Source organism: Pelodiscus sinensis, chromosome 10, assembly GCF_049634645.1.
Source record: "Pelodiscus sinensis isolate JC-2024 chromosome 10, ASM4963464v1, whole genome shotgun sequence".
NCBI classification, from domain to species: Eukaryota; Metazoa; Chordata; order Testudines; family Trionychidae; genus Pelodiscus; species Pelodiscus sinensis.
The window spans coordinates 53,277,034-53,298,640 of record NC_134720.1 but is presented as its reverse complement, the minus strand read 5'-3'; the positions used below and the strand labels follow the sequence as shown (position 1 = coordinate 53,298,640).

Genomic DNA, 21,607 nt, shown 5'->3' with positions numbered 1-21,607 from the left:
ACATTATTTTCCAAACAAGGCATAAAGCACTTAACGAATCGGAGCGAAACACAAACAGGAGCGGGTTGATTGCTATTGACAATAGACTTAGTGTTCTCTTTGATATGATAGCTCACCTTACCCCAAAGAATATGTGTATTATGGCAATTCCCCTATAATAATATGGAGACAGATTCATCATCATGGTAACCAGCTTGGCAGGCACACACACCTGGGCCCGAACAAAGAGAAATGAGAACACCAGTATCACCAAGGGAGTTCAGTCCTTCCCATTTATTTAAGGTGACCAACCTCCTCACTGGCAGAAGACTTCCTCAGCAAACAAGAGACGCACAAACCATGCTGGGTGAGCTGCCTTCCCTGGTTTGCTGAGGGCATTAGGACTTGTTTTGGTTGCACAGCTCAGAGATTGAGGCCTGAGGTACACTACTCACAAATGTTGGTGTCACTGCATCACTCGGTGGAAAATCTGTGCTCCCGGGTGACGTAGCTATACCGATAGTGGAGACAAGTATCAGAGGGGTAGCCGTGTTAGTCTGAATCTGCAAAAGTGGCGAGGAGTCCTGTGGCACCTTATAGACTAACTGAAGTGTAGGAGCATAAACTTCCGTGGGCAAAGACCCACTTCGTCAGATGCATGTGACGAAGTGGGTCTTTGCCCATGAAAGCTTATTATCCTACACTTCAGTTAGTCTATAAGGTGCCACAGGACTCCTCGCCGATAGTGGAGACAGTGCTCTGTCGATGGAAAGGCTCCTCCCGTTGACATAGATACTGCCTCTTGGGGAGGTGGAGTATTTATACCCAGAGAAGAAGCTTGCCCGTCATTAGCATCCCCACGAAGCATCGCAAAGTGTAGACAAGCCCTCCAACAAGCTGGCTGGCTTTCCTTTGCCAGGGCCCTGACAGATTATTGGTATATTTGGCAACAGGGCTGGAGTCAAGAGCAGTAAAACTTACAGGACCTCCTTATGAACTGTGTGGCAGAGGAAAAATGTTTAAATGACATTTTACTGAGATGGGCTGTCTACCCTACATCTGGCCAGCAAGGACCAGTAGTCCTACGTGAGGAAGGGGCTGCAGGAAGGAATGCCACAGTCACTCCCTTGTGGGGAGGGATGTGGGCTGGAGTAACTCCGGGGTTCTGTCTGGAATACAGGCTCTGGCAAGAATGCAAGAGGGAGAAATGGCCACAGGGAAGAGAGGAGGTTCTGGTGGTCAACAGGGAGATGGACCAGAAGGCAGAGAAAGGGAAGGAGGAAGGAGCCCAGGGAACCAGCGACAGGGTCTAACTGAAGTAGCTGGCTAGATGGTCCCTGGCCTGGAACCTGGGGTAGAGGTCAGGCCCACGTTCCCCTTCTAGCCACTGCAAAGTGGCAAAGTCTGGCCAGAGCCTGAGACACATCATCCAGGGGGACCTTGAGACCCCAGAGAGGGAAAACTACAGTGACCTAGCCAATAGGGATGTATAATCCTGTGTAATCAGTTAACCAGTTAAATGTGAACTTTACTTCTTGTTTAACCCATTAACCAGTTAAAGGGGGCTGCTCCAGCCCCGTGCCCCTTCCCCCCACTCGCTGCAGCTGGGTTGAAGCAGCTTCTGGCTGCAACCCCAGGGCCAACCGCGAACAGGGACTGCTCCATGGCAAGCAGGGAGCTGCTCCAGCCCCCACTGGTTAATCTTCCACATTCCTACCGGCCGGAGGGCCAACCCTTGCAGAGGGCGCACCGACAACCTGACCAAGCAACTGAAGGAGTAAGCCTCAGACTGGTCAGGAGCTAATCCCCAGACACGGCCACAAGCAGGTACTCACAGAAAACTAGAAGATAGACGGGGCACAGTGCAGACTTCGGATGGTAACACGGTAGGGTCAGTAAGGGCAGCATTGTGGCCACATTGGAGTCAATAGATGCTTTGCCTTTGGATTTTAGGACCAGTATGTAAGCCATGATCAAGCCAGTGATTTGGAGATCACTCAGCTAAGACTCACATTGCTGCAATACTGTTGTGCTAAACTCTCTGGCTGCATCTAGACTGGCAAGTTTTTCCGCAAAAGCACTCGCTTTTGCGGAAAAACTTGCCAGCTGTCTACGCTGGCCACTTGAATTTCCACAAGAACACTGACGATCTCATGTATGATCATCAGTGTTCTTGCGCAAATACAGTGACTCTCCCATTCGGGAAAAAGCCCTCTTGCACAAATGCTTTTGCGCAAGAGGGCCAGTGTAGACAACTGAGAACCGTTTTGCGCAAAAAAGCTCCGATGGTGAAAATGGCGATCGGGGATTTCTTGCGCAAAACCGTGTCTAGATTGGCACAGATGCTTTTCCACAAAAAGTGCTTTTGCGCAAAAGCGTTCGTGCCAATCTAGACGCTCTTTTCCACAAATGCTTTTAATGGAAAAACTTTTCCGTTAAAAGCATTTGCAGAAAATCATGCCAGTCTAGACGCAGCCTCTTTGGTTCTTGGCAACTCCCCAGCTTTACCTCCTATGCTCAGTTTGTCCACCTTCTGCAACCTGGCTCCTGTGAGCTTGCTGGGGCATGGAGGATCTTCTTTACTCATTTGTACAGCACCTAGCACATTGGGGGCCCAAGTCTTTGATTGTGGTTATTGGTTGCTACCGCGTGGTGGTGATTAACATTCTTTTGTAAAAAGGTAACTCAGACCGCACCAAATATCCTCCTCACCCGACCTGGCCATGGCACCGCTGTGCATTTTACCATAGAAAGCCCTGGAAATGTACACCTGGTTTCTACACAATGCTGCTTCAGGGGGGAGAACTTACTTTTAAAGCCATGCCACGGTTGGGAAATGGAGCATGAATTTTCTGGTGTTTGCCTTTTCTGTGCTAGAAATCATGCCAAAAGAGTGAAGGGTGTGTTTGCAGGTCCATCCCACTGGTTGCGACAATGCTGTTTCACTCTCCTGCTGCTTTATGAACTGGCTTGTTTGTCAAGCATACAATTGATCAGGTCCTATTATTTCCTCTTAGATGTGGCAGGACAGATGGGTGGGGGCAGGAGCATGGGGCCTGTGGGCCATGGTCCCATCACTTTTTACTAGCCGTATGGGTAAGAGATGAAGTGATGGAGAGGAGCGAGTGGGGGTGGGGCTTCAGCAGAAGAGGTGATGCAAGGGAGGGGCCTCAAGGGAATAGGCAGTGCAGGGCAGACCTTGGGGGAGGGGCATCACAGGGGGGCAGGGCCACAGTTAGGGCACCAGTGTCCCCCCACTTTTAGAAAGTTTCTGCTGCTCCTGCCCACATGGCTCTTACTCTGACTCAGCTTTGGCTCCCAGGCTGGCCATGTTAAGAGTCACCCAGGCAAGTGGAGGGTTCATGAGCTTCCCACAGCTGCCCAGGCTCCCCAGCCAGGGTCCAGTGGTCAGCCTGGCTGGGGGGGGCGATACTTGGGCAGAAAGGGAGGCGCAGGGCACTGAACAGGCCAAACCTAGGTACTTTCCAAAAGTCAGAGGGTTATAGACCTCTGCCCCCCTTGTTCTGGTGCCCCCGCGCACAGGCAGCTATGGCCAGCTGCAGACCCTGCACCTGCCCCGGGCTGCTCTCTGCCCCCTCCCATCCCAGGCAGATGGAGGGACTTGGATTCCCTGACCTAGTTCTGGCTTGGCTTGGGGACAAGACTGGGGAGGGAGCCATGAAGGGGACAGGACCTCCCGTCTTCCCATTTGGGAAGGTTCTGTCGCTCCTGCATCTAGCCCTGCTCAGAGCCTGGTGCAGTATTTAAAGGCCTAAGGCCTGTCTACACACTCAGCTTCCTCACAGAGGCTCTGTCTACACTGCGCAGCTTTTAGCAACACGGCTGCATCGCTACAGCTGTATCGCTAAGCGGCAGGCAGTATACACACTGCTTGTTGGCTCTTTCGCTTCCCAAGTACTTTCCTCCTCATCGAACTGTCGGCAAAAGAGCAGGTTTACTGACCAAACACTGTTCACACCCGCACTTGTTGCCGGCAAAACGCTTGTCTTTTGAACCTCTCTCAATGGCAAACGTTGTGTCACTCTGTTGTCAGTGTAGACATAGCGTGAGTCTTCTTGCGGGCACTGCAGCCAAGATGGGAACTCCACACAGATAGCCCAGACGCACGTCAGCTCCCTGCCCGGAGCCAAAATAATATGATCATCTAAGGCTTCTGTGTGCTTTTCAGCGCCTTAAAATAACACACCGAAGGGTTTAGGGCTTACTCACAATTTGGAGAAGAAAAGAACCCATTAAAAGGTGTCAGTGTGCCTTTGTCTGCATGAGCTCAGCTGTCATCAGAACACGATGGTTATCTGCTCTCAAATGCATCCACACCACTGAAGAAATAATAAAGCTTTTGTTTCCTGCCAGACACTCCGGAATTCCTCTACCAGCTAGAGGGGAATTTACGTCTGCGGCAGCTGAGCTTTTCCTCTTTATTAAGTGAATTGTGATAGAGCCACTGCCCTGCACATGCATCTCTTCTATTATTATTTATATTTGGCATACGGGCTCAACTGGGGTGCTGTCTACATAATATCAAAGAGTCCCTGCCCCAAAGAGCTTAAACTTAATTCAACACAGATTTCCAAAGAAAGAGCAAGAAATTGCCAGCCCTGGCTGTTACTAATCTTTGCTCCCTTCTGCCCTGTCTGTCATGTCCATATTGAGTTCAAGTATCTTTGGAGCCTGCTGCATTAACTACAAAGGTTCTGTATTATTGTGGGCATTGATAATCTAAGGTCTATCCTGAACAATGTGTCGGACAAGCAAGGACTTTGCAGACAATGCAGGTGAAGTGAAGTTTCTGGGAAATATCTAGAGCTGGGGTGGACAATAAAATGGCAGCAGTGTGCCAGGGTTAGCCCCCAGCAGGCTGTAGTTACTATAGTTACTTGCATCTGCTTCCCATAGCTCCCATTGGCTGGGAACAGCAATCTGCAGCCAATGGGAACTGCAATCAATGGTACCTGTGGAGGTGCAGATGAATATAGTGGCAGTGACCTGCCAGGGACTAACTCTGGCAAAACAGATCTGGTGCAGGATCCTGATCTAGAGAGAGATCAGTGCCAATTCCCCGGCCCTGGTCTTGCAGAAACACAGCCTTCTGCAGCTGTACCCCGATGAGTGGACCTCTGGCTACTCATTCTCGTTTAGGCAAGACCATGCTCAAAAGGCCCAAACTGCGTAGAGATTGAATTCTTCCTGGATGTACCTGTCTGACCTGCACCTGGCATTAACTTGTCACCACAGAAAAGCCCTGTGTCAGGGTTTGAAAGACGGACCCCTAACAGAGCCCTTATTGGGAGTTGGGGGGGGGGGGGGAATTTATGGTAAGCTGATCAGCATGCCTGCAGTTTCTTTTATTGTTTGAGTATGTTCTAACACTTCTGCCTTAATCAAAGGTTCACAGAGTTAAAAGGGACCACAAAAGTTATCTAGTGTAACCCCAAACCACAATGCAGAACTGGATGGCTGCGTCTGTACTGGCAAGTTTTTTCACAAAAGCAGCTGCTTTTGCGGAAAAACTTGCCAGCTGTCTACACTGGCCGCTTGAATTTCCGCAAGAACACTGACGATCTCATGTAATGCTTTTGCGCAAGAGGGCCAGTGTAGACAACTGAGAACCGTTTTGCACAAAAAAGCCCCGATGGCGAAAATGGCGATCGGGGCTTTCTTGCGCAAAACCGCGTCTAGATTGGCATGGACGCTTTTCCGCAAAAAGTGCTTTTGCGGAAAAGCATCCGTGCCAATCTAGACGCTCTTTTCCTCAAATGCTTTTAACGGAAAAACTTTTCCATTAAAAGCATTTGCGTAAAATCATGCCAGTCTAGACATAGCCGATGTGTATAAACCATCCCAGACAGATGGCTACCCAAATGCCTTTGAAACCTCCAGGGAAGGAGCTTCTATGACCTCCAGAGGCCACTCGTTTCTTTGTCCTTACCGGTGGGAAGATTTTCCTGAGATTTAATCTAACTCAGCTCTGCTGAAGTTTGAACCCATTGCCTCTTGTCCTGCCCTCTGTGGCCAGAGGGCGTTCCAAACTAGATATACCCAGTTCCTTTTGCCTTTGCACAAATGCATTCTTTTCTATTGATCATCTTTGTTGGACACCTCTGGATCCTTCCCAGTTTTTCTACATCCTTTCTATACTCTGGTGTATTGCAACCCAAAGTGTCATTTGCCTTTTTTGTGACTGCATCACACTGCTCAGTCCTACTGAGGCCACGATTCACCGAAATCTCCAGATCTTTCTCAGGAGCGCTGCCACCAAGCCAGTTATCCATTTGGTTTTTCTTCCCTAAGTGTAGCACCTGATCTTTGGCTAAATAATGGCATTTGTCTTTATTGAATTTAATTTTGTTGCCTATAGCCCAGCTCGCCAATTTCTCAAGATCCCTCTGAATGTTAGTTCTAGCTTTCAAAGTTCTTGTAACTCCTCCAGCTTTATGTCATCTGCAAACTTGATCAGTCTGCTCTCTATTCCTCCATCCAGGTAATTAATAAAGTTGTTAAATAACACTGGATCCAGAACAGATCCCTGTTGAACCCCACTTGAAACCTCCCTCCAGTCTGACATTATTCCATTAATACTTACCCTTTGTTTATGGTTATTCAACCAATTATGTATCCACTTAATGGTAAGTCTACATAGCCTGCCTTTCTCCAGCTTATTTCTCAGAATGTCATGTGGGACGGGGTCAAAAGCCTTGCTGAAGTCCAGGTATATTATTATCCACATTCCTCCTATCCACCAAATACCCTGTCAAAGAAGGAAATCAGGCTGGTTGGGGGGGATTTATTCTTGGTAAATCCAGGCTGGCTGCTAGTGACCACTCCTCCATCCTCCAGGTATTTGCAAACGGAATGTTTTATGCATTGTCCTAGAAGCTTCCCAGGTATCAAGTTCAGGCTCACTGGTCTGGAGTTCCCCAGCTCTTCCTTTCCCCCTTTTTTCTAGATGGGCGCTAGTTAGCCCTTCTCCAGTCTTTCTAAGCAAGATGAAATATGCTTGCTTGGAAAGGGCTGTGCAGCACTTAGAACTACTGGAAATGACACTGTTCCTCTCTTTCGAAGAGAAAGCAAAACACAGGCATTGACCTGTACTGTACAGGCATTCTGGGAAAATGCTGGTGGTGAACGCAACTCTTGCAGCATGAAGTCAATAGGGACTAGATGACTATAACAGCCAGAATGGGTCTGGCCAATGGACTATGTAGCCAAGTACCCGGTCTTCCAACAGTGGTCCGTGCCAGATGCTTCTGAGAGTATGACCAGAACAGGGTAATTCTGAGTGATCCATCTCCCATCAGCCACTTCCAGCTTCTGGCAGTCAGAGGTTCAGGGACACCCAGGACATGGGGTTGCATCATGGCCATCTTCTTTCGTTGCCATTGATGGACCTGTCCTCCATGAACTTTTCTAATTCTGCTTTGATCCCAATTATACTCTAGGCCTTCACAAGCTCCCCTAGCAATGGGTTCCACTGTGCATTGTGCATCCAGGCTGTGGACTGTGCATTGTGTGATATTCCTCCTTACGTTTGCTTTAAACTGGCTGCCTATTCATTTGATCCGAATGGTGCTTGGTCCCGCCGTGAATCAAACATCCTGCAGAGAAGATCCCTGTGGTTCCCATGTCGCCATGTCTTCTCACTGACTATTTTTTCTTTTACGCCAGCTCAATGGCACACTGCAGTTCCCATCCCGAAGGGGCTTTGTTACCCATACACATGGGCTGTGCCGTGTCTCCTCTCACTGGCTTTTCTTTTTCACCCTAAGGAAACAGACTTGGTTGATTAATTTGTCACCAGTCCTAGTCACTTAAAGCAAAGTGGTGTCAATTTAGGCTCAGGTTTGGGGTCACTGCACACAGATTTGGCTTCCCAGGTAGAATGGTAAAGAACACTTAATCCTCCTCTTGACATTTCAGGCTCAGTCATCTTGTACCTTCTCTGTTGCCATGAAGCTATAATTATTGCACCTTAGGCAGAGCTGATGAGTGACAGCAAGGGTTTAATGACAGTAACCTGGTACGACTGTGGGAAGAGGGAGGTGCAAGCGGCGGCACTGGACCACCATGAGGATCTGTGTTCACATGTTGTTCAGCTGTCTGCTAGGCCAAAGGTTAAACAAATATGAAAGCAATGCCTTGTGCTGAATGACAGCACTGAGGGTTTGCTAGGTCACCAACTCCATGGAGGGAAAGCACTGCCTGTAATAAACCCAGAAGATTTATTGTCAAGTGCAAACAGTGACACTGGAAAGAAGAGAAGTAAGCGTGTGGCTGGAGCACAGCACCAATGGCCTGGTTTGGTAACCAGCTCTGCAGTTTACTGACAGCAGAAAAAAGAAAACGTGTCTCATGCATTTCGAAGTCTTTCTGACTCTGCAACCAAATGCTGGCACAAAAATCTCCGATGGCCAAGGAAAGTTGTGTGTAGTTAGCACAAAAGGCTTCATGTGACAGTGCTAGAGCGTGACCTAGTGGCCAATACAATAGTTTAGGATGCAGAAAATCAGGATTTAATTATGGACTCTGCAGCTGGGTTGCCATAGGCAGGCCACGTCACTGCTGTGTGCCTCAATTTTCCCATCTGTAAAATGGGGCTGATTATGATCTCCTTTGCAAAGTCTTTTGAGATTAACTCATGCAAAGAGTTAGGTATTATTATAAACAACATCCAGAGTAATTAGATTCTGATTCTACATGAGTGAGATTACTTGCTCATTTGCAATGCTAATGGAGTGGTTTCCCGGGGGAGGGGGAGAAAGTGGCTGGATATCAGAAGGTGGTGGCAATGGCTGGGGGCAGGGACAAATCTAGGAATCTGTTGCCTCCACTGAGAGTATGGTTTTAAGAGCAATGGCCATTTACATCCCAAAAGCCTGCAAAGCCATGAATATTAACAGGCTACTGCAGCAAATCTAGCTTTGGTCAAAAGTTGGCCCCTTCTTTCTGTTGTGCAACTGATCCTCTTTCAAGCATCTCTCCTCTCCATCTCCCCAAAACTGGCAATTCGTTGCTATTATTGTACAAATGGGGGGAGGGGGAGGGTTGCATGTAGGACAAAATAAGAAAAAATACAAATTTTAAGTATTGCCAGGCTGCTGTGAAGTCAAGGGCTGACAGAATTGATGTTGTGGCTTATGTGGTTAGGTCCTGTGACACAGGTCCTACAATTGACAGGTCCTTCTTCTGCACATCATCGCAGTACCTAACCATATACGCCACAGCATCAGGGGTTCATACAACTGCACATCCTTTAATATGATATATGTCAGCAATGCCCCTCTGCCATGTATATTGGCCAAACCAGACCGTCTCTATGACAAAGGATAAATGGACACAAATCAGACATCAGAAATGGTAACACAAATAAACCTGGAGGGGAACATTTCAACCTGCCCGGTCACTCAATCATGGATTTAAAAGTAGCAATTCTTTTACAAAGGAATTTCATCAGCCAATTACAGAACTTGAATTCATCTATACATTTGACACTGTTACCCTGGTCTTAAATAAAGACATTAACAGGTTGGTGCATTACAAAGCCAGTTTCTCCTGCCTTTAACTCCTGCATTTTCACATCAAAAGTTATGAATGGGAACATCCAGCCCACTTAATTAGACTCATTAACACAGGTCCAACAATTGATAAGAATTTCTTTTGCTGTTTTACACACACACACACACACACACACACACACACACACACACACACACACACACACTAATACTTCTTCAGGTGAATTGGAGTAGAAATAACAGAAACTAAGGGTATGTCTACACTTGCCCCCTAGTTTGAACTAGGGAGGCAAATGAAGCATACCGAAATTGCTAATGAAGCACGGGATTTAAATATCGTGTGCTTGATTAGCATATTTGCGGCCAGTTGCCATTTTAAAATGCCGATCGCCTGAATTAACTCACTGCGTGTAGACACGGTAGTCTGATCCAAAACCCTTCCCTCGAATTAACTGTTACTCCTCATTGCACGAGGAGTTGCTTCATTAGCAACTTCGGTATGCTTCATTTGCCTTCCTAGTTCAAACTAGGGGGCAAGTGTAGACATATCCTCAGAGTTAGATAGAGAGATAGATAGATAGATAGAGAGAGAGAGAGAGAGAGAGAGAGAGAGAGAGAGAGAGAGAGAGAGCTAGCTTGGTTGCTATTATTTCCACTCCAGCTCATCTGAAAAAGCGGGTTTTGCCCAAGATCCTATATATTTATGTTAGTCTCTAAGGGCATGTCTACACTAGGAAACTATTTAAAAATAACTAAAATAGATTTAATAATTCCAGAAATAACAAAATTGAAATAGCGTGTCCACACTATGGGGAAGCCTCAAAATTAGTCCAAGGCAAGCTCTGTTAATGTGGATGCACCACCTCAGACTTAGAGCCCCAAGAAGCACTGGCGCGTAATTAGTTCAAATTACTTTGGGGAGTAGTTATTTTGAAATAGCAGCTCCAGAGCATCCACACTAACGCTATTTTGAAATAACTATTTTGGAATTAGTGTTATTCACAGAAAAACAGGCATACAGATTTCGAAATAAGTGGCCCATTATTTTCAAATAACAGGGGGTACGTCTACACTGCATCCCTAGTTCGAACTAGGAATGCAAATGGAGATGACCGAAGTAGTTAATGAAGCGGGGATTTAAATATCCTGCGCTCCATTAACATGATCTCGCCGGCGCGCTAGTTCGAATCACGGCTGACTCGAACCAGGAAGTGCGCGCCGGGACGCGTTAGTTCGGACTAAAGCCCTTAGTCTGAACTAATGTTACTCATTAAAAAAATTAGGAGTAACATTAGTTCGGACTAAGGGCTTTAATCCGAACTAACGCGTCCCGGCGCGCACTTCCTGGTTCGAATCAGCCATGATTCGAACTAGCGCGCCGGCGAGATCATGTTAATGGAGCGTGGGATATTTAAATCCCCGCTTCATTAACTACTTCGGTCGTCTCCATTTGCATCCCTAGTTCGAACTAGGGACGCAGTGTAGACGTACCCAGGTTTAGTAGTGTGGATGCTCCTTAAGGTGCCACAGGGCTACTCGTTATTTTTAAAATTACAGAATAACATGGCTACTCCTCTCAGACATCTCTGATTAAGAACATAAGAACAGCCACACTGGGTGAGACCAATGGTCCATCCAACCCAGTATCCTGTCTGCCAACATTGGCAATACCAGATGCCCCAGAGGGAAGGGACATGACAGGTAATCCTCACATGATCCCCCCCCTGTCACCCACCTTTGGAGAAAAAGAGGCTAGGGACACCATTCCTACCCATCCTGGCTAATAGCCACTGATGGACCTAACCTCCATGAATCTATCTAGCTCTTTTTTGAACCCTGTTAAAGTCATGGCCTTCACCACATCCTCTGGCAAGGAGTTCAACAGATTGACTGTGCTGAGTGAAGAAAAAAATTCCTTCTGTTTGTTTCAAACCTGCTGCCTATTAATTTCATTTAGTGACCCCCTAGTTCTTATATTGTGGGAATATGTAAATAACTTTTCCTTATTCACTTTTTCCACACCAGTCATGATTTTATAGACCTCTATCATACCCCTCCTCCCTTAGCCTCCTCTTTTCTAAACTGAAAAGTACAAGTCTTTTTAATCTTTCTTCATATGGGACCCGTTCCAAAGCCCTAATCATTTTTGTTGCCCTTTTCTTAACCTTTTCCAATGCCAATAGATCTTTTTTGAAATGAGGCAACCACATCTGTACGCAGTATTCCAGATGTGGGCGTACCATGGTTTTATAGGGAGACATTAAGATATTTTCTGTCTTATTCTCTATCCCTTTTAAAATTATTCTTAACATTCTATTTGCTTTTTTGACTGCCGCTGCACAGAGTGGATGTTTTTAGAAAACTATCCACAATGACTCTAAAATCTTTCTTGAGTAGTTGTAGCTACATTAGTCCCCACTATATTGTACGTATAGTTGGGATTATTTTTTCCAGTGTGCATTACTTTACATTTATCAACATTACATTTCATTTGCCATTTTTGTTGCTCTATCACTTAGTTTGGTAAAATCTTTTTGAAGCTCTTCACAGTTTGCTTTGGTCTTAACTATCTTGAGCAGTTTGGTATCATCTGCAAATTTTGCCACCTCACTGTTCATACCTTTCTCTCTAGATCATTTATAAATAAGTTGAATAGGATTGGTCCTAGGACAGACCCCTGGGGGACTCCACTAGTTACCTCTCTCCATTCAGAAAACTTACCATTTATTCCTACCCTTTGTTTCCTGTCTTTAAACCAGTTATCAGTCCATGAAAGGACCTTCCCTCTTTTCCCATGATAACTTACTTTGCTTAAGAGCCTTTGGTGAGGGACCTTGTCAAAGGCTTTCTGGAAATCTAAGTATACTATATCCACTGGATTCCCCCTTGTCCACATGTTTGTTGACCCCTCAAAGAACTCTAGTAGATTAGTAAGGCATGATTTCCCTTCACAGAAACCATGTTGATTTTCCTCCAACAAATTATTTTCATCTATGTGTCTGACAATTTTATTCTTTACTATAGTTTCAATTAATTTGCCCGGTACTGATGTTAGACTTGCCAGTCTGTGATTGCCAGGATTACCTGTAGAGCCCTTTTTAAATATTGGCGTCACATTAGCTATCTTCCAGTCATTAGATACGGAAGCTGATTTAAAGGATATGTTACAAACCACAGTTAATAGTTCAGCAATTTCCCATTTGAGTTCTTTTAGAACAGTTGGGTGAATGCCATCTGGTCCCGGTGACTTGTTACTGTGAAGTTTATCAATTTGTTCCACAACCTCCTCTAACGACTCCTCAAATTGGGACAATTCCTCAGATTTGTCACCTAAAAAGAATGGCTCAGGTCTGGGAATCTCCCCAATATCCTCAGCCATGAAGACAGAAGCAAAGAATTCATTTAGTTTCTCTGCAATGACTTTAAGTGCTCCTTTAGCATCTCGATCGTTCAAGAGCCCCAACAGTTTTTTAGCTGGGTTCCTGCTTCTGATGTACTTAAAAAACATTTTGCTATTACTTTTTGAGTTTTTGGCTAGCTGCTCTTCAAACTCTTTTTTGGCTTTTTTTTATTACACTTTTGCACTTAATTTGGCAGTTTATGCTCCTTTCTATTTTCTTCACTAGCATTGGATTTCCACTTTTTAAAAGATCCTTTTTTATCTCTCACTGCTTCTTTTACCTGGTTGTTAAGCCACGGTGGCACTTTTTTGGTTCTCTCACTGTGATTTTTAATTTGCAGTATGCATTTAAGTTGGGCCTCCATTATGGTGTCTTTGAAAAGTTTCCATGCAGCTTTCAGAGATTTTACTTCTGTCACTGTACCTTTTAATTTATGTTTAACTATCTTCCTCATTTTTGTGTAGTTCCCCTTTCTGAAATGAAATGCTATAGTGTTGGGCTGCTGACATATTTTTCCCACCACTGGGATGTTAAATTTCATTATATTAAGGTCACTATTTCCACGCGGTCCAGTTATATTTACCTCTTGAACCAGATCCTGTGCTCCACTTAGCACTAAATCAAGAATTAAGAAGTTAATTTAAGAAACTTCTCCCCGATTAAATAGGGGAAGAAATTCTGGTTCCTTTTGCTAATCTCACTTGACCTTAGAAAAGGATTTTTTTAAACAAGTAATTAAGCTGATGGCAAAATCAACACTTCCATGCCTTTCTCCTAAGAGTATGAGACAAAGTGAAGAATAGAGATCTGTATCTTGGCAAGGCATGCGGCTCAGCACCTTCCTTCCCCCTCAGCTGAAGTAGGAAACACTCAGCTCATGCCCAGGGAGAACAATCTCCCCCCGGCAATAAATCATGGAAGCTGGTTTGTCCACATTTCTTTCTTTTCTTTTGACTGCTTGGCTAAATCTCCCACAGAGAAAGTTACGCCATGCGGGGGATTCAGCAAAATGAATGTACATGTATACAGGTCACCCACCAACTCCTCACCTCTGGCTATGTTCCCGTTGCAGCTCTAACACAAGACAATGCCTTTTCACTTTCCCTCCCTGAACCTTATAATTGCAGCTGTTTAAACATTTATCATTTCATGTTTCAAAAAAAGAGGGAGTTCATGATTGTAGCAGAATGATGCTATTTGCTCCACGGACCAATGGAACATGTGTGGGGGCAGGTGGAGTCAAGTCATGCTGTTCACTGTGAGCTTAATTTCCCGACATTAAAACTAAACAGCTCACTGCTATTCTTCTGATTCCCCACAAATGGGTTTGGTGAACTCCGTGTTGGAGAAAGAAATCGGTATGATGGGGAAAGAACAGTGCAGCTTATGCACAGAACAGGCAGAGTGTGAACAGGGATGGTAGAAGTTCTGACAGGATCATCTCTAGTTCAGCAGTAATATCCATTTGGTCCTTCGTGTATCTCAGGAGACTGATAGCAAAAGTGTCCCACACATAGCTGACCTTGTGATCATAGCAGGCCATTCAACATATGATCACAACTGTCTATCAATTAACATCTCAAGCTGGATCTAGACACGAGAGTCCATGCATCCAATTACTAATGGCCAAAGGTATCCACTCCCCTGCTTGTTTACCTTGTAAACTAATCCATGTCTGAAAAGCAAGGGTTAAAAAAACGCTTACCTGCCAGTCCCATTGGGAGCCTAAATCAGCATTTGGATTGTGGTACCCAATTTTAAACAAACAAACAAACAAACAAACATAAAAATAGCAGCCGTTTTTCCTTCCCCTGCTCCCAGTGAAATCAAAGGGAACCGTGGGAAGTTCTCCCACTGCCATTTGTGGGGGAAGCTCAACAGGAAATCTACAGGATGAGGGTTAGCTCCCTCCTCCCCCCACTTCACAACTTTGCTTATTGACCATGTGTTTTCTTCAAAACCAGCTGTGAGGACAAATCCACTAATAGCCAAGTGGAGCTCAGACTCTGGGGGCCAGATAAATACTGAAGGTGGAGCGAAACTGGTTATGGCCTTAACTACGAGGAACCCACTGCCTTCCCTTAATACAATAATTATTTTGGGGGGTGGGGAGGAGTCCCGGCTGCTGTAAGTCAGCATAATGGCCTTGTGCAGTATGGCACTCAACCCCCTCTAGTTCAGTGGTTATCAAACTATTTTTCTCAGGACCCAGTTGGAGAAACTTGCTGCTGCCCATGCCCCAACATAATTGTATCTTTTGACTAGAGTGTGGGCTGTAGGGTGGGGCTGGGAATGAGGGGTTGGGTGCAGGGGAGGGCGATTCAGGGCTGGAGCGCAGGATTGGGGCACTGGGTTGGGTAGGGGCTTACCTCCAGCAACTTACAGTCAGCAGAGCAGCGGGGATTCTAAGGCTGCTTCCCGCCTCCCCCTGGCACCCCAGATCACACTGGGCCCCAGAAACAGCCGGCAGGAGGTCTGAGTCCGAGGCAGATGGGCGCATAGGGCTCGGTGCGCTGCTCTCACATGCACCATCCTCCCCAGCTCCCATTGGCCAGGAACCAGCTAATGGGAATGTAGAGCTGGTACTCAGGGGTAGAGCAGTGCGTGGAGCCCTGGAGGCCTCCCCCCTCCCCCAGCCGAGAGGCTGGACTTGCTACTGGCCACTTGTGGGTGTAGAGCAGTCTGTGGTGCTGGGACAGGCCCGCTGCTCACCTGGTTACCTTGCAGCAATGAGACTCAGCGCCTGTCCTTTCTGGGTAGAACACAAGCAGATGCTGCTGAGAGGCAGAAGCTGCTTCTGAACCGAAATCCCTCATCAGACCCCTGCAATCCCCCGTCCTCCCTGACTCTGCTGGTCCCACATAATCCCAGGTGTTCCAGACAACTCTCTGTTTGTACTTCTCCGGCATCGAGTGATTTCCACTCCACGTGTTGGCAAGCCAAAGGCAGGTGAGCATGGAGTGCTTGGAACTGACTGCAGATACAGAGCGCCAACCCCTGGTACATCATACCCAGGAGAAGAGTTGGCTGTGAGAGAGATCTCCATGCCCAGGAAAAATGTTGAGAAATTAAGCATAGGTGCTGGAGCGGCTGCCGTACCCTGAGCTCAAAGTGGTAGTAACAACCCGGGTCCATGGGCTCTGTTTTCAGTGCCACAAATACAAATGGTCCCAGCACCAGTGCAATGAACTGGGACAAGAATCCCCAAATTCAGGTGCTTTTCCCTGGCTCTGTAAATCTGCAAGATTTCCTTTTGGGGTCCCTGAAGCAAGAACATTTCAGTGTTTCCAAACCCAAATAAGCCTTCTTGGCTGTCATGATCCCTCGGGAGCCAAAACCCCCTGAGCCATGGGTGGTGGGTGAACCCCTTTTTCGGGGAGATTAGCCCCAGGCCTTGCGTCTCCCACCCAGGTCCCTGCCGCCTGCCCACTAAACACACTAGAGTACCCTCTCCACCCCCATGGCCAAATCCTTGAGCACTTCCCCCATGGCCAGAGGCGTCCTAACTGGCCTGCCTCGGTCATATTGGCTGGCCCAAACCTCCCCATCGCAAATGGCTGTCCCAATATCTAGACCAACCTGAGCCATCTCTGACTGCTGGCCCGAAATCCAGGCTGAGTCCTTGCTGGCTTTAGGCGAGAGGGGGAACAAAGGTGGGTCCTTGGGGTGGAGCATGGGTGGGGCCATGACCTGGGTTAGGGGAGATTTGGCCTCCCCGGTCTTTGATACCTGCCACCCTTGCTGGGAGCCCTGGCTGTATTGCAACTCCCCAGCAAGTTGCCAAGGAGCATGGGAACTTTGGATCTGGGACTTTCAGGACTGGGGAGTCAGGAGCCAGAAAGCTCTGTGAGTCAGGACTTGCAGGCTCGCAGCCCAGCAGGCTGTAGTATGGTGCTCACTGAAGTAAGGAGCAGCTTAACTCTGGGATTTCTAACTATAGAGAGTAGTGTGATGCAGCAGCACACGGGGCAGAGTTTAGGTTGCATTTTCTGGCTTCTGAGTGCTCATCTGTGGTTTTTTGGATGGTGCTGATATGTGGTACATACAGCATGTACCGAAAGGAATTATTTTCATGCCCCGGGAAGCTATCTGGCTGCAACTCACTCCTCCAGTGAATGTAGCTTTACAATGCCTTAGACTCACGGGCTTCAGTGGAGCTACTCCTGACTTTCAATGTAAGAGGAGAAACAGCACCCAAGACTGACTGGTGACTGCATTCCAAAATCAGGGAACACTGGACAACTGCTGCCTCTGGGTGAAATTTAAACTCTACCAGAAAGAGTGAACCAGGGCCTGGGTGTGATGCTGCCAGCCGCACTGCTGTTCCCCAGCAACCCCCACTCAGTTGCCAGGCCTGCTGCACCCTTCACAATACTGCAGACAAGACTCTGGTTAGAAGCCTCTTGACTATCGAATCATCATTCATCGGCCTACTTTGCCCTCTAGCGGCCACTGGACAGAATACAGGGAAATTGTGAGCAATCAGCTCTGGACAGTAATTTTTTTAAAATCAGCTATTTGCTATATCAGGCTGAAAGCTCTGAAGCAGCCAGTGTGTTCTGATCTTTTTTTGGCCTATCTCTGGATAAGTGTCTCCCTATGCACATAGGTCATTAGCTCTTTGGAGGAGGGATGTGGGTAGTTAATAGGGGAGAGATGTACTATTCTAAAAAATTTAGAACAGACATCCTTAATTGGGAAAGGAATGTCTGGGGTGCACTGGAAAGGAAAATTCCCCACTGGGGACTCTATTTCTAGCCCGCACGTGTGCCGGAACTGTGAAGGGGCTATTTTGAGGGCAAGGAATGGACAAAAAAGGGAAGCAAAAATAGCATCCCCACATTCCTTTCCAAAAACATGTTGCCCTGGAACCTTCTTGAATTGATTGTCAATTCATCAGAATCCGAGGTCAATGGATAGTCTGTAGGAAACCATTAGAGGAGCATTTGGCAGGAAAAAACAACAGCTCTGGGCTTCATCTGTCTAAAGAAAAAGCCATGGCAGAGGAGAGGAGGTTCAGAGTCGATCAGATAGTGGGAGAACTGGTGAAAAAAATGGGATGTATTTCCCTTGAAAAGTTTCTAAAGAAAAGGATATTTTGCTTCTTTTTAATTGCACATACATTTCTGGTTGGGGGGAGGGTGTGATACATGCATGAAAACTTTCTGGTTTTCATAGATTTTGGTTTTTAACTGGAAAATTTTTTAACAGAAAATTTTGATGGAAACATACATTTTCTCAGATCCTCCCTACTCACTGTTTTAGAGTCCAGGCTGGAGCCTAAGTAGGAATATCTACACTGCTATTTGGAGACCCCTAGCTTGAACCTGAGTCAGTTGACCAGGATCTGTTTTGGTGGGGGAGATGGATTGGGGGGGGCACAGGGGAGTAGCTATGCCCTTAGCCTTCTCTAAATTTGCTCCTGCAAAAATTCCTACAAATCACAAAACTGTTTCTGGAAAGACAGTGTCTTGAACAGGAGCTAGTCAAAAAATGGGGGCTTTCTCCATGGGAAAAAAAATCAACAAAACCAGTGGAAATATTTTGTAGAAAAGTTCAAAAGAAAGTTTCTCCCCCGCTCCCCATCAGAAAACCAAATACCTCAAAACTAGAAAACACTAAAATAAGAGGGAAAATGGTCAATGTCTGAAAACGTTTGGTTATCTGACTAAATATTTTTAACAATTTCAGTACAAAGTTTGGTTTAATTGACCAGCCCTACTTGTGAATACGTTTGCTAATGCACATGCAAACACACATTTGCATAAGTTATCGTGCCATGCTGAAACGAATTCACAGAACCCATTCATTGAACAATGAACAATAACAAACAAGGTCTACACACAATTCATACCACCTATGACCACAGTGTCTAAGAACTGTGCCTTGATTAAAAGTCATACCATGCTACAATTCGAGTGGTCTACTGCTTTGGAACACTGACTATGGGAACTATATGTGACATCAGTTGGTAGACATGGAAAGATTGAGTTCATGTCTCATTCAGTGGTGGCTGTGAGAACACTTTAGCACCTCAGTATTTTCATGTGAGTGAGTAACTGGTTTTTTAGGAAGATCTTTTTAGGATGAGACAAAGAACTCACTTTTACGTGCCTCTGCAGGCCAGGTCTTTTCAGACCACAAGTAGCCAAACTATTATGAGCCATAGTCTCTGCAGGTGTAATGCCAGTGAAGTCAATGGATTTGGGCCAGTAGAAAAGGTGAAATTATATCTCCATGACTTAATTTTGAAATTGCAAAGATAGATTTATATTAATGGTGACACCCGATTTCACAAGATAGCTGGGGTGCATTTGTTCCAGTGGGAAAAATCCAACCTTAATCCTGTTACTTGACACTCCAGTGAAAATTCAAGTAGCTGCTTTCTCAGGTGGCCACTACATGGCAAACAGCAAACCAATCTTGATATTTGAAAATGACAACATTCCTTACCTGCTCTGGGCATAGGCATGGGTGTCTTCAAACCCAGGACTACCAGTCCCAAGTACGGCCGGTCCCCAAGTTACGAATGAGTTACGGACCAAACACTTGGCTGTAACTCGAAGTGTTCATAACTTGGATCCCATTGAGTTACATGGCAACTGCACTGTTCGAAAGTGCGGATCGCGTTCGTAACTCGGGGACCGCATTTACGACCGCTTTGGTTGTAAGTGTGGATGGTCATAAGTGGAGGTGGTCGTAACTCGGGGAGCGGCTGTATTCAAAACCGATCTGTCAGCCCTCTTCCCCCCTCCCCAGCCCTCCACCACACTCCAAATCAGATCAACTTAAAAATCAGGTCTCTTAAAAAAGCTAAGAGGCTTTTTTATTTGAAGGTTTTGGATCTAAGAAGTGCCAGGCTTGGGTTGGTTTAGACCAGTCTCCTGTCTCTTTCAGTGACCTGAGGCATAGAACAGGGCCACTCAACACAGGCCCATAGGACGCATGCAGCCCGCAGCTGGTTTATTTGCAGCCCGCGGTGCAGTGTGGGTTTACGCTGGGCTCAACACAAGGCCCGTGGGTGGGAGCCAAAACAAAAAAGTACAGCTGCTCCCAGAGTTATGAACAAGTTATGTACCAACGCTTGGTCTGTAACTCAAAGTGTTTGTAACTTGGATCCCATAGAGTTACATGGCGACCGCGCTGTTTGTAAGCACGTGTAATCACCGTTCGTAACTCGGAGCCGCATTTAGCACCACTTTGGTCGTAAGTGCGGATGGTCGTAAGTGGAGGTGGTCATAACTCGGGGAGCGGCTGTAGTCAATGTAATGGAATTCTGTTGATATGCATTTTAGTAGTTAAATTCCTGGACTGTCATTGCTCATTAAAAGTGCTGTCATATAAGTGGAAATCAGGTAAATATTGCATTTTATTAATATTAGCTGAACGGACTAAAATGGGGCTGTGTTGTGTAGTCTTGCCTTTATCTTTGTATTCATGCCCATCAGTGTGAAGGAAGCTAATTGCATATATATTGGCAAGTATCAACCACACTCAAGTTGTGGCACTCGGCACATGCTGTGTCATTGTGGCCCCCGGGACTTCCAAAGTTGAGTAGCCCTGGCACAGAGGCAAGGACAGGTGGTGGCAGCAGTGGGATACCCTGCCCAGGCACAGCTCTCATCCTGATTACTGGCCCTTACAGCCTCAAGCCTGGATGCACAAGGTAGGGCAGTTTAATGGAGGGTGGAGGCACAATCCAAACTTTTCTCCAGGCCCCCAAGGGCCAGCAACTTACTTTGTTCCGGAGCCGGGTGCGCGTGCATCGCCATCGCACGAATCCAGGAGCTGGAGCTTCATGGGCGTCACATGCGCAGAGGCGTCACGGACCCACAAGCTAACAACATTGCACACTCCGGCTCCAACCCGGCCCCCCGCCCCCGCCGCCACGTGTGTTCGTGGCGCAGCGGGGCGGGCACAATCCGGCGCGCGGCCCACCTTGGCGGGGCGAGATGCTCCGCGCGCTCCCCTGCCCCCAGGCCCTGATTGGCTGGGGGGCGGGATAGCGTAAGAAGTCTCCTCCCCCCTCCTCCCCTTGCCGCCCGGGGCGCGAGCGGTGCGTAGATGGAGCCGCGAGCCGTTTAACCGTCAAACGGTTCCCTCCACGCGCCCCTGGCCTGGGGGGGGAGGGGGGGAGGGAGGAGGAAGATTTCCCGCGCTCCCCCTGCCCTCAGACCAATCATCGCAGCTGGGGAGCGCGGGAAATCTCTCGCCCCGCCCCCCTCCCCAGGGGCGCGTGTAGGGAAACGGCTGGCGGTTAAACGGCCGCGCGCCCCTGCTGGTGGGGGAGGGGGACTCAAAGCGGAGCCTGTTCGCGCGTCTGCCCCTCTGCGCACGAGCCTGCTGGGCCCCCCTGTGAGCCACGCTCTCCGCCCCCTGTGGCCCTGCTGCCCTGGGGGCAGAGGGGCTGTGCAAAGCGAGGGGGGGGGGTGTTCATAGCGCCTGAGGTCTCCTCCTGCCCCATGAGTCTCCCCCCGCACCTGCGCTGAGAACAGGGCAGGCCCCCAGATCCATGAGACACCCAAAGCTCAGCTGTAGGCATCCCCCCCCCCCCCCAACGCAGTAGGTGCCTGGCCGCACTCGCCCCCGCACCGTGGCGTCCGGGTCGGTCCGCACACACAGCGGCGGGTGCTGCACAGGCTGCGTGCGCCCAATGAGCAGGGTATCCCTAGCCAGCCGTCCACAGACCCAGGT

The 21,607-nt window shown here is 47.4% G+C and overlaps 1 protein-coding gene across 1 annotated transcript in view; it reads right to left on the bottom strand.

The window, feature by feature from the left end:
• The window catches only part of OSTN (osteocrin), a 221,324-nt gene extending 200,363 nt beyond the window's left edge, over window positions 1–20,961 (bottom strand). Inside the window, exon 1 of the mRNA XM_075938270.1 lies at window positions 20,652–20,961. The gene's annotated coding sequence lies outside the window, so the exon portion shown is untranslated. The remainder of the gene's footprint in view (window positions 1–20,651) is intronic.
• Between the last annotated feature and the right edge of the window lie 646 nt (window positions 20,962–21,607).